This window comes from Pyxicephalus adspersus, chromosome 7, assembly GCF_032062135.1.
Source record: "Pyxicephalus adspersus chromosome 7, UCB_Pads_2.0, whole genome shotgun sequence".
Classification (NCBI taxonomy): domain Eukaryota; kingdom Metazoa; phylum Chordata; class Amphibia; order Anura; family Pyxicephalidae; genus Pyxicephalus; species Pyxicephalus adspersus.
The window spans coordinates 13812917-13826700 of record NC_092864.1 but is presented as its reverse complement, the minus strand read 5'-3'; positions in this window follow the sequence as shown (position 1 = coordinate 13826700).

Here is a 13784-nt window from a genome sequence, read left to right as displayed (position 1 = left end):
ACTTCTATGGGCACACTTACACGAAGAAGCCCTGGTGTTGCAAACAAACATGTCCCATGAACACTTCTATGTGCTTTGTATCGCACGGGTGAGCTAAAATAACTACAGTAATCCATTAATTTAAATAAAGAGCTTCCCTGTCCCTCCTGTGAGTGGCTTCCTGCATCTCCTGCATGTATGTTGTAGTGGTTACAATGGGACTCCAAAGATCCCCTGCAAGAGATTATAACCACCCCACAAACAGGAGTCTCCTAGACAAAATTTATTCTACAGCTGAAAATACAAAGAAAAAGACAAAGCATATCTGATTCAATGTTAGTGTGGCTAGAAGATTATTTTTTTTTTTTTTGATCATTTAGGACTAATACCACTTTGATTTGGATGTCTTCAGAACGGCAGTTAGATGAGATGCTAATTTCAGTGTCTGATATAATGATGACCACTAGAGTAAGGATATATACATCTATATATAAAAAATTATATTTAAAATATTGAGTAGCAAGCACAAAATATAAAACCTAAATCATACTTTATTTTTGTGCAAATTCTACAATTTAAAAGTCAAGTGAGTCTTTGATGAAAACAACTTTTCTCTTTCAAGCGACTTAAACTGGCAATACTCACCTGTTCATGTTCCCCCTGCAGGGAGCTGTCATCTTCTTTCTTCTCTTCCGATAGAGGATCTTCGTCCAGTTTCATTGCCGAGTCAGAATGAGTATCCCTTGGAGCATGGAGGTGTTGCATATTAGTCCAGCTAAATGTTTTTCGTTTTAGCTTTGGATAGAGTAGGGATAACTCTAACCCCGTGAGGTTGTACTGCTATCTGGGGTTCTGTTGGAGAGATTAACCCGTACTTTCTGTCCTGCTGACTATGTTTGAGGAGTACTTCCATTATCAGCTGACAAAAAGTCAGGAAACTTACTAATGTAGCCCTGGAGGAATTAAAAACCAATCCTTCCTCAAAACAGAGCAAAACCTGCAATACTCACCTTTCCCTGTTTCATCGCAGGGTGCCGCCATCTTCTTCCTTATTTTCTTCATGGACACAATCTTCAACCATTGATTTGGGGGAGCTTAGGTGACATAACTCCTGCACACGTGCATGGGAGTTCATTTATTCCTGGCACAAATTAGAGCCAGGATTACCAGGTCTCTCAAACAAAGCTAAGCTGCGCATATATTGCTCAGCAAAATTTAACATCTGGGTGGCGATTAGGCAGCTAAGAAAAAAAGTTATTAGAGAAGGGACAAAAACCAGTCTAACTGTGTATTTATCAGAGTGGGACTTTAAAGCGGACCTAAACTCCAAATTTTTACTTTACATAAAAGGGTAGACAACCCTCAAGACCGAATGGGTCTTCCTGGATGCTGGCGAGATTGGGCATGCGCAGAAGAAGAAGAAGAAGAAAAAACCCATGCACATTGAGATCAGCACGTTTTTCCCCCATCTATGTCACCTGGTCTTGCGCCAGCACAATGTGCAGACAAAGAAGAAGAGTGCAAAAAATGGTGCTGGGATGAAGGAGCATAACGGGACAACGCAGGACCAGATCAAGGAAACTTGCTGATGGATTGATGGATCTGTGGGATTAAAGGTAACTGTGATTTTTTTTTTTAGTTTAGTTCTGCTTTAAGAATACCTCCCCTTTAAGACAATAAGTCTTTTCAGGTAATAGGACCATCTGATAAGATGAGTTGGTGGAGATAACAGCACCGAAAAATAAATAATACATCAAGAATTGAGTATGGAGGAAAATAAGTGCTCCAAAGTGCATTTAGGAGCCCCCTAGTGGTCAATGTATATTGCTATTGCCACTACTCAATACTGCTAAGAAGAGAGGAAGAACAATTATTACATTATGCTGTGCAACTTGGATCAGTTATCATTTTTTTTAAAAAAAGTCTTTAATGCCTAGATGCCCAGGCCAAATTTAGCAGCATTAGCATGCATTCCAAAAACTAAAAAGGCATGTTTGTAAAGTATTTAGAAAAAATGGAAGTAGTTATTCAATCTCAGTACTTTAAATTGCATGTAGCAGGAAATTTGGAAAATGACACATTCATTAGTTTTTATATATGCTCTTTTCTTTTTTATATATGCTCTTTTCTATTTTATATATGCTCTAGATTATGAGCCCCTTTGAGGGACAGCTAGTGACAATATGTTGGCGCTAAATAAATACAATATAAAGACTATGTAGTAATAAATTTTATTTTTATATATATATATATATATATATATATATATATCTTAGACCATAAGCTCTTTCAGGGCAGGGTCCTCTCCTCCTCCTGTGTCACTGTCGGTGTCTGTAATTTGCAACCCCTATTTAATGTACATCGCTGTGTAATATGTTGGTGCTATATGAATATAAGTAGTAGAAGTCCTAAATATGGACATTTCAGGGTGCTGAGAACACCTGGGAGCTCTGGGAGTAATGCTTGAGGCATTGGTATACTGATGGTCAAGTTTATATTATGATTTTTTTAATGGGTCGCATGATAGTTGCTTGAGCGTTCTGATTACTTGAGATCTGGATAATGGGGAGATTGATATATACAGTATATATATATTTTATAGAAAGGGACTTGACTAGGCTTCCTGCAATACCTGTATAGCAGAACTCAACCTAGGAGAAATGAGAAGAATCACAAGCAGCAAATCATTTGTGATACAATATAGCAATACAGGCTGGGAATAGGACAAGACCTGAAGGTGCTAGGTTTTGTACACATGTCAGATGATTCTCGTGCAGAGAATCTGACGCATGTATAGTCACCATCCAATGATTGAATGATCCACAATGCAAGTGAAGGGGAGAGAGCACAGTGGGGTGCCGCTCGTTCTCCCCCCTCCCTTCTCCATAGAGCAGAATGGTGATGTATGTACAGTGCTTGTTCATGCATCTTTTAGTTTTTTGTCATTGGCAAGAATTGAAAAAGATCCTTTCTAAGGACAAAAATCCTATGTGTGTACACAGCCTTACTGAACAGCAACAGAAAAAAGTAAATCAGGTCTGTGTGGTGAAGCAGAGCTGTGAAAATCATAAAAGAGAAATAAAAATGATCTAGCAAGTAAAAAGTTTCTATAGCAAAAAAGCTAAAATTACAATGTTTGGCTGATATTATTGTCAGTCTTTTAGAATGTGCTCCCTCCAAGTAACCTTCCTTTGCAGCATATTCCCTGCCCCAAGACTACAGGTGCACTTTCAGAATGTCGTGTCGTTGCAGCAGACGAGGAGTTAAATGATACACTGAGGCAGCAAAGGATTTGCCGATGTTGCAGATAGCCGCAGGCCATTCGATTACTCACATTCTAATGTCTATATCTGTATTCACAGAGCACTTTACACACACAGTGCAGCAAGCAGGAAATCCACAGGATTTGCTGGAGATACCTGTACTTTGCAATCACAACTCCTGGCCCTGTGTGATACTTTCTGGCTCTCTTTCCTGTAATGAGCAGCAATTTGCCTGCTGGCCCTGAGAACACCATTAGTAGCGCTGACGATGTACAGTGTCTGCAAAATCCAATATCTGCAGATTTGATTTTCTTCCTCAATAGCTTAGTTCTGTTGTTTTTATATCAACGGTCACAAGAGAACCAGAAATATGGGATCATGGCTGGCAATGGTTGTGTGTGTGCACTTTATACCAATGACAGGTCTATGTTTTACAGATATTAAAGTACAAAGAACAAAGACGTGTAGTATGCCCACTGGAAATATGGTGCCATTATTAAAGGTTTCCAGACTTCCTGATTCTTGCTTCATGAATTGAAGATGAACTCCAAGCAAACAGATAAACTCACAGGATATATATATATATGGGGAGGGTCTAACTACCAAAGGATTTATAGTTCTGTTCATCTGGTCCTTTACACAGCTTTAGATCTTCCTATGGTGCAGTTTTACCATCACTTGTTTGCATGACATATGTTTTGCATGACTGGTGGTGCTGCTTTTACCTCCTGACTTTAAACTTTGATGTGCAGTGGACTACAAGACAGTTTCAGATTCTTATACTCCTTTAAACAAAGATGCATTACTTATGTCTTTTATATGTATATACAATTCTGATCTCATGCACTGATATGGAAAAAGTATTAAGGTATGGAGTCCCGAAATGACAGGTTTCATACATGATCCAGGTCACAATATAATAAAGACCCAGTGCTAGCACTTTTAACAACAAGTAATTACCATAAAATAACTTTTCAGGCTAAGGAGACTTTGAAAATAAATTAGCTTTAAAGTGTAAAGTCCGGTTTCCAGGAACCTTATATTCTGGAAACACCTGATAATAGCCTGTGGTTTGCAAACCCAGTTCTACCTATCATATGTCAATCTGCAATCGGCCATGTACAGGGTACAGAACATGTTATATCCAGGAAGCATGGAGGGAGGTTGCACAGAACAGATCTAACACTGGATTACAATATCACTGAAACATGCTCAAAATCCTGCTCAAGGTGGTTAAAACAATAAAACACTTTTGGTATTAATAATTGAAATGGTAGGATGGTACTGGATCAAGCTGACTAAGACAGGGATGTAGCAGTGTTGTCATTTGATCTATCTAAGTGCATCCCAGGGAAGTATGAATTACTGCACCTTGATTTATCTCATTCAGTTACCCTTAAAGCATAAATATTATTATTAACACACAGTATTTTTATAGGACCAACATATTACGCAGGGCTGTACAAAGTCCATAGTCATGTTACTCCTAATGTCCCTACCATAGTAAGTTAAGGTCAATTTTGGGGGAAGCCAATTCACCTAACTGCATATTTTTGAAATGTGAGAGGAAACCAAAGTACCCAGGGGAAACCCACGCAACCCCTGGGAGAACCTGCAAACTCCATGCAGATCATGTCCTGGCTGAGATTAGAACCTGGACGTAGCACTCCAAAGGGCAGAGTACTAACCACTGAGCTACCCTGCTACTCTGCAGAATATCTACAGCAGTGTTTTTCAACCGCTGTTCCGCGGCACACTAGTGTGCCTTGAGAGATCTTCGGGTGTACCGTGGGAAATTATCCAATTTCAGTTAATTGGTCCCAAAATGATTTATTTACTGCAAAAAATTTGTCTTCATTTGTCTATACCAGCGATGTATAGTGATAGGCAGAACCAAAAAAAACTCTTCCACTAGATGGCAGCAGGTAGCTAATTTACGTGTCTGACTTTTTGGTGGTGTTCCGTGGGATTTTTCTAATTGTAAAATATGTGCCGCGACTAAGAAAGGTTGGGAAACACTGATCTACAGAACAGAAGAGAATATGTCTGTAGGTCACTATATACATACACAATATCCTACTTGGTGGATCTATTTTGAAGCCTTCAGAGGGCGCTGGAGCTGAGGTTGTTGGTACTAGGGTGGGCTTGTTTGATATAAATGTTAACCACTACAAAAAGTTGTACTACCACACACTGCAATCAATGCACCCTCCAACAGGAAAAAATTTAATATAAGGGAAACAGAAAATATCTGACCAGACCAACTGAAGTTCCTTTGATCCTTTTCTTTTTGGTTACTCAAATTAAGAATCACTTTATGGTCAATTTAATGAAATAATTGAATGGATTGCTTGATCAGACTGGACAATCGACCTGTGTATTGTTATCGCCAAACTCAACCTGCATACGTGGACTAGCAACACAGGAATCAAAGGCTGATAGTGAAATCTGGTACACTATCCCACCACTAGGGTTGATGGTTCAGAGGTTTTTCGATCTGTCTGCATGATCAGACAGGAGAATTAACCCAAGTGAAGCCAACTCAACCAAACACAACTAGCACACATAGGTTAGAAAGACAATGAAAAGATGGCTAAGTCTGAAATCTGGTGGCCCACCACAAGGGTTGATTGTTTGGAGGTCTTTGGTGGTATCACCAAGCTGGAAAGGCGAGTTGTCCAATGAAAATTCTACCTCTGCAACTACAATCCTAGATAAGAGCTGTATATATCCCTAGTACTTCAGATGCATGGTCCCATGATCAGTTTTTGCCTCTTGTGAGCCTTAGGAACTAACCACTAAGACTTTTTTTGGTATATCCATCAGTCTAGATCTCTATCCACTGGGGACAGCAATCATTATGGTGTGGTGCAGTCATGTGGTCACTGAAATATCTATATATTGTGCAACAAGGTCAGGACGTGTACACAATTGACCTGATTTATTAAAGCTCTCCAAGGCTGCTGAGAAGCTGGATGATCCAACAAACCTTGCCATTAATTGCTTCAAAATCATTTGCTATTTGCTAGCAAATGTTTTCAATCCTGATCCAGATCCATTCCAGGTTTGCTGGATCACCCAGCTTCACTGATGAAAGTGTATCCACTCCATCCTTGGAGAGCTTTATTAAATCAGCCCCACTGTAGTGCTCTGATAGCATTTTTGCATATCCATTTTTTATTGTGAGCACTCCAAATTTTCTGGACCCGACGTACAGTGTCTACAAGCAAAACCCAGCCCTACAGGTACCACAAAGGACCAAAAGAAACATTTCTCCCAATCGGTGCTATACAGCAGGCATGGGGCAAAACAAAACATGCAAAAAAAGTACTACAATTCGTATGGGAAGTTTGCTATTCATTCCACACCACCATTTACTTTAGCTGGTTTTAACCTTTCACGTATTCATGCCTGGAAGTTGTAGCCCCCCCGAAAAAAACAAGGCAGGCAGGGGGCAAAGCACTAGTATTGCATCTGATCTCCTGCAACTGATTTTCCCCATTACAGGCTTACCATGCCTTGTTCTACACTGTGTCTCTGCATGGAGGCCGCCATCTTGGTAGGGGCAGGATTTTGTTTCCTCTTTAAAAACCTCCAGCAAGGAAGACATTTACCAATACTGCACCAATACCAATGACATTACCAAACCTAATTCACACTGCTGCAATTCTTCAGTATACATTCCACACAAATAGTACATTTTAATGGTGTTGGCATAACAATACCTATTTCTAGATGATCCTTATACCAATGAACATCTTTACTTTCTGAGTTCAGATTCACTTTAAGCTGCATTCTCCACAATAGTACAGATCTGTAATATAAACCATATGACTAACCAAGACCTATCAGACGTATAAGTCAGTGAACCAAATGCGTCAAGGCTGTGTTGTTTTTGTTTTACTTCCAGTCCAGCCTTGATAATAAACACAAAAAATGCATCTAAAAGGGATTAAACTTTGGCACTTACCCCCAGCAGCTCATTATGACCCAACAGCGCTCATTCTCAAGCGGTAAACTCTTAGTTCCTCTGCAAGTGGTACCCACAGCAGCGTCAGCCTCCTCCTAAAATTTCAGCTCGGAAGCTGCTGGCGTCTGCAGGAGGAGACTGCAACCCAGATGAGATGGGAAAAATATGCCAGCTTGTGTATGTGTAAGGGAGGGGCTGGATGTCTATGTGGACAGATTTAACCCCAGCTTCTTCTTTTTTTCTGCGATCTCAGATTGTTAAATCACTTTCCAGCATCTTAATGGGAATTGTCCACTCCCCTAGGAAGAGACGGATAAATTCGACCGCTAGTAGTAGTGATGGAAGACAACGAGCATCAGATTGCTTGGTCCAGAGATGCGTCTATGCTCTCAGATATTGAAGTAGTGAACATGTAGCCTACAAGCCCCGGAGTGCAGAGCAGAACATTAGGTTGTCATATCAGTGAATTCCTGCTGGGAAGAGCGCACATTTCCCACTTGAAGTCATTCCTGGTCTGCCTTCATTCTTAATGTGTCAAGTTTAATTAAACCGTCCCCAGTGACAAGGCATGATGTATCTATTGCATTCAGGTTGCAGAATAATTCAGTTATGACAGATTCCCAGAGGGAACATAAGGAAATGTGTGCAGTTACAATTGTAACAAAATGTGAAGGGACCTCATAGTTTTTTTTTTCTTTAAAGCCAAAGCCCCCCAATATTTTAATCATTAGTTGTGGACTGAGTGAGCCATTGGTTTTGTGTCTTGGATATTCCCTTCTATATTTCCCATTCCTATGTATTTGGAAGTTTTGGTGCTTCCACTCACCTCTGTGTTTTTACAGCTCCTCTTGTTGTATTGTTCTTAATATAAAATACAAAATCCCAATGGAGAGCCCCTATTAACATAGCAAGTGAGATTTTCTATTGATATATGTAAAGTTATACACTGGGGAGGGGGTATTATACACTCCAGGGAGAGTACAACTAGGGATGTCAATGATGAAAAATGATCTAGGTGTTCTGGTAGATCATTGACTTTATAATAGAACGCAATGCTAGATATTAGGTGACACTTAGCAATAAAAGTGATACAGATTATCTAATTTATTAAGGGGTAAGCTCTGACCCTTGGGTTTAGCTGGGGTTGGGTATGCACTTGCTGCAGGTTTTCTGCCTTTTAATTGAACTTGATGTATTTGAGTCTTTTTATTTTTCAGCCTGCCTATTGTGTATGTAACAGAATGTGTGCCGATTTTGCATTTTTCCAATGTAGCCCCTGTGGGAAATTTAATTTTCAGCAACTAACTTTTCTGTTTTGTTAATACACATGTACAAGGATTTTTTTTTAAGTATAAATGATTAATGAACCACTGATTTACAAATCCAGGTCGCCAATTGCTTGCTGGAAGATTTGCTGCATTTATAAATCACATTTGCTGACCATTGTATGCCCCCACCGATATGTCTTTCACAAAAAATAATTCCCCTGCTTCCGAGGGAACTACACATCTCAGAATCAATAGCTGTATTTATGATTCCACCAGTGTAACATTTACCGGCTTTTTAAAAAAAATTTCCTTTTCCGACTGGAATTGATGTCACTAATGATTGATTATTGATTTGTTCAACGAATATCAGATGTGCTTAATTCTGCTTGCACATCAGTAAGCTCATTTGATACCCCACACATGGGACCTTCAGGATGAAATCCTCATTGACATGAACCAGGGGTGTTCTTTGATCTGTACATAATGTAGCAGCAACCTATTTAAAAAATGTTCCTATTCCAGCCATATTGCTTTTCTTCATAAAGCTGCAAACTTACAAAGCAACTTTGGAACATTAAAATCCCAGTTTGAAAAATCCACGATTAGGTAGGTGGTTGTTGTAGAAAGGGACAGGCGGTGTCCTTTTGCAATAATATTTCTTACCTGTCTAATCATGCCGAGGAACTTTCAAAGAAATCAATTGCTGCGCATGCAGTGATTGTCAGAGAAAGCCAGCAGCTTCCTTTGTGCCAGGATGACGTAGGCGCGCAAGAGATCAAATAGTGCAAGGAAGAATAAGAAAAGATGGTGGCACCCTGTGATGGAACAAGGATAGGTGGGTAGCGTGGGTTTAGCTCCACTTTGTGTATGCAAAGCCAGAACTTTTGAACTTTTAAAAGACTTTTTTCTTTTTTGTATACTGTAAAGAAAGGTTAAACCGGTTATCCGGTTATGTTTTGTCATTTTGTGCCAAATTCTCTTTGCCTACTGTCTTGGAGACACAGCAGGTATAGAGAGTAATGTTGCCCTACAAACTGATACATCATAAAAAAGTAGAATGTTGATTACAAACACAATCAGACATTTTTTTTTAATAATGAGTTCCTTTTGCAATACAGAGCAATATTCAACAAGATGAAGGTGCATGACTTGCAATCAATCTCAAAGAAATTGATTTTAAAATAGTATCAAGCCAAAAATGCACAGTGTATGGTTAACATAAATCTCTAAATTCTCATTGTAGACAGTTGTCATAAAAACTTAGCTTTTGCTCTGATGACAACTCTTACATTTTGGATTCGCTCTTATTTACTGTCTGTGTATATGGTGACCAGGACTAACAGAGAAATAAATCTCCCTAGCACATGAAGTAGTTGATAAAGCATTTCCCAACCTTTTAAAAATGGGAGAAGCCTTAAAATAACTTTCAGGGATCCCCTGCGATATTTACTATATCCACAGCTCACAGAGTGGTGGTCAGTGGGAAGAATGTCTCTTAGGTTACGTACACACCTGCAATAATTGTTGTTGCAAAACGAGCGATTGACGACAGATCAACGATTATGCACAATTATTTTGAACGATCGTGTAGTGCAGGATTCTATACATGCTGTAACGATACGATCGTGCAAATATAATCCACCAATATTGTACACACACTAGATATGATTGTTTGAACGATGCAGGAAGTGACATGTACAGGAAAAAGTGTACTGCACAACCATTCACGATCACTGAATGACCGTACATACAATAGATTGCGAACAATCGTTGCCCAAACAGATCCGCCGGGATGGTCGTACGCTTTCAGCGACTTTCCTCATTCGTCGGTGTCCTTGGCCAGTCGTTGTCCACTTTTTTTCTAAAGATTATCAACTGATCGGTCGTCAATCGTTCTTTTCCAACGACAATTATTGCACGTATGTACGTAGCCTTACAATGCTGCCCAATGGGAAGAATGTCACCCTTACAGATAGCCAAAAAGATTATTGGTGACAGTTAATGTGGCCTGGAAAGTCTGAATTGCTCATTGCTCAAGGACCCCCTGGAAACCTCTGGAGGAACCCTGGTTGAAAAAAAACTGTGATAGAAAGTCTAACCTTGTCCCAGTCTTTTTAAAAATGGAACAAATCACCACCTGCACACGTAGAGGGTGCACACTTATTCATTTCTACAATTTTCATTCTGTTCAAGCATTCCAATTCACCTTTTTACATCCAATACACTTCTAGATGTGTATCATGCCTGTCCCCCCCCCTCGCCTAACATGGGGATCAGCGGAAGGAACCACAACATGTGGCGGGGGACACAGAACTCCAACAATCCCAAAAGTTTTAAAATGTGATGATGCTTCAGGTGGCTGTAGTCCTTTTACAGAAATAAGAGAAAGGGAAGGTGAGACTGGACAAGCAAAAATAAACCCAAGTCATGCTTTATCGCTTTTTCATTTAAACCCAGTGACCTGAATTTGTAGCGACAGATGCTTAAAAGTGAAATATGACCTTCCTTTGACAACAGACTGAAATCAATTGCCAGCTGCCATTTTTAGGTAGATCTGTCTGCTAGGATTTGTCCAGCTTTGACCATTATTATTATTATTTGCAAATTTGTGACAGTTTGCCATTAGGTCACAGACGGCACGCCCTTTGGCTGCTAATGCCCTGAAGCACTCAGCAGCAATTCATTTGCAGAGATTAGCCGCAAATCTTCTCCTGGAGCTTAGCATTTCATTTTCATTAACCCTTTGGAGGCCAGATGGATCACTGTTTAATAACTTTACAATGTGATACAGAGCAGTGGTAGAGAGAAGAGATTAGGAGAAGACCAGCTGCTATCCTGCACTTTATGCCTGGATCTCTCTGAGCATTAATGCACAGCCCTGTACACATAATACACTCTCTATTTTTATGGCACTGCCACAAGGGAGCCCATTGCGGAGGAATGGGGCTAAATTTATCTATACGAACCTCCATCTCCTGAAATATTTACCAAGGTAGGAAAGGATAAACTGGAGAGCCTTGACTTTCCACAAAGCTGATAGATATACCTAGACTTATATTGAAATAAAACAAAAGAATGACTCTAGATTTGGTGATTATTATTATTTTTTTTATTTTTATTAATAATATTAAACAGGATTTAGGAACCAGGATGGGCCTGATTTATTAAAACCCTCCAAGGCTGGAGAGGATACAATTTCATTGATTAGCAAATAGCAAATAACTTTGAAGAAATCCATTCCAGGTTTGCTAGATCACTCAGTTTCACTGATGAAAGTGTATCCTATCCAGCCTTGGAGAGCTTTAATAAATCAGGCCGAATGTGTGGGTACCAGCACACTGTACAAGATCTGTGAATAGTAAGAACTTTTCTGGGGGCTGAAAGAGAGGATTGAGAATAGCACACAGGACAGGGAACATAAGGTTAGGAAACATATGTGTGCTATACTTCAAGGGGGTTATTTGATTTAAAACCCTACTTCCAACCCACGTAAGGTGTTTGGATAGCAAAGGGTGGACAAGCAGGGGGCTCAGGATGAGGAAACAGAGGGCCCGATTTATTAACGCTCTCCAAGACTGGAGAGGATACATTTTCACCGGTGAAGCTGGGTGATCCACCAAACTTGAAATGAATCTGGTCCAGGATTGAAAACATTTGCTAACAAATAGCAAATTACCGTACTTTTAAGAAATCCATTCCAGCTTTGCTGGATCACCCAGCTTCACCGATGAAAGTGTATCCGCTCCAGTCTTAGAGAGCTTTGATAAATCAGGACCAGAGTCTCTTATTTACAATACATATAGGCTACCACTAAGTATAGGCTACCTATAGACATGGGGTTAAAGTAGAAAATTGGACCACACAAGTTGTTAATGTTTATGCACTGTGCAAATATAATCATGACCACCCTATCTTAAGAGAACAGCATCAACTGGCCACTAACATCTGTATTACTCAAACAATTCTTCCTGCCCAGGTCTGGATAGCTCATAAAGATTTAACCATTTACCATCATTGGCAAGATCAGATGGCAATGATCTCACATATATGGGTAGTTAGATGCTTCCCATATTCTGTGTGCAGAAAGCAATGTGCAATAAGGTTGGGCAAAGAGTGTTAATGAACTATAAAACACATCTGTCAATGAACTATTGGGACATCTGACCTGCATAATTATTCCAGTTCAAAACCCCATCAATTTTTAAAAAATGAAATCAACAGTTCAAAAAAAAAGAACCAAATAAAAAGTTGTCTTTGGTAGCTGCCATATTTTTAACTCAGGAGCCTCCTTTTAACCAGGTTTGCATGAGATTGGTGCAAAGCTTCAGATACTGGCCATTTTTAATACAAACCTTTCCTGCTCCCTGAGCCCAAAGCGTCTGTCTCAGCTCTGCTATTTGAGGATTTGTGAACTGCAATCTTGTGATCAACAAGAGACAAAAATAGAACAAGGAAACAGGGAAAAAAATAAGCTTTGCCAGGTTATCTTCCGCTGAATGGAAATACACAGATTAGGAGCTAGCTACCACCTGAGCTGCACACAGGCTTAAAGTGTTTTGGGGATTTTATAAAATTACAAAATACTGAAAAATACCAATTTGTATTTTTTTTGTCTTGGCCCCCTCATGTATGGTAAGGTTGTGGGAGAAGTAGGTGTCATGCAGTTTGTTTTCCAGAGGCTGAATGAGGGGAGGTAAAAGAACCAAAGGGAAAACCAGAAAGGCAAACCAATGCCAAGGCCAGATTTGTGGGCACCAGTTCAGCTGCCCGCCTATCTCCAGACACCATCCCTTGCGCACCAAGTCCTGGGGGCAACAGGGGCCTGGGAAACGCAACCAGTCTCCCGAGGCTGAGCAGGGGCTGCTATAGGCGAAGACTCCAGCGATAGATTGGGGGATTGGTGTCTGGAGAATACTGGTATTGACCTGAGCCTTACACACAGCTTACAAACTAGGCCTTACTTTCATCCTCCATACCTCACCTATGAACAATGCATATTTGGAGCTGCAACCTGCTGACCTAATTAGGGAATCCTGGCCCAAGTTTTACCCTCCCGTGGGACTGAAGTCAGTGGAGGAAAGCCCTCTGTGTATAATAACTGATCTCCTTTGGAGGATACATGACAAAGCTGGCAAACTCATCCAACGTTCAAACAAGACGTTCACTTCTGATCAGGCAACTGCCTACATCACTAACTTATCCATTCACTGTAAATAGGACGGAACTTTGCAAATAAAAAATTGGTATTTGAGAATGTCTAATCATATTTTTGTATGTTAACCAAATATCTGTTATGGTTTTACA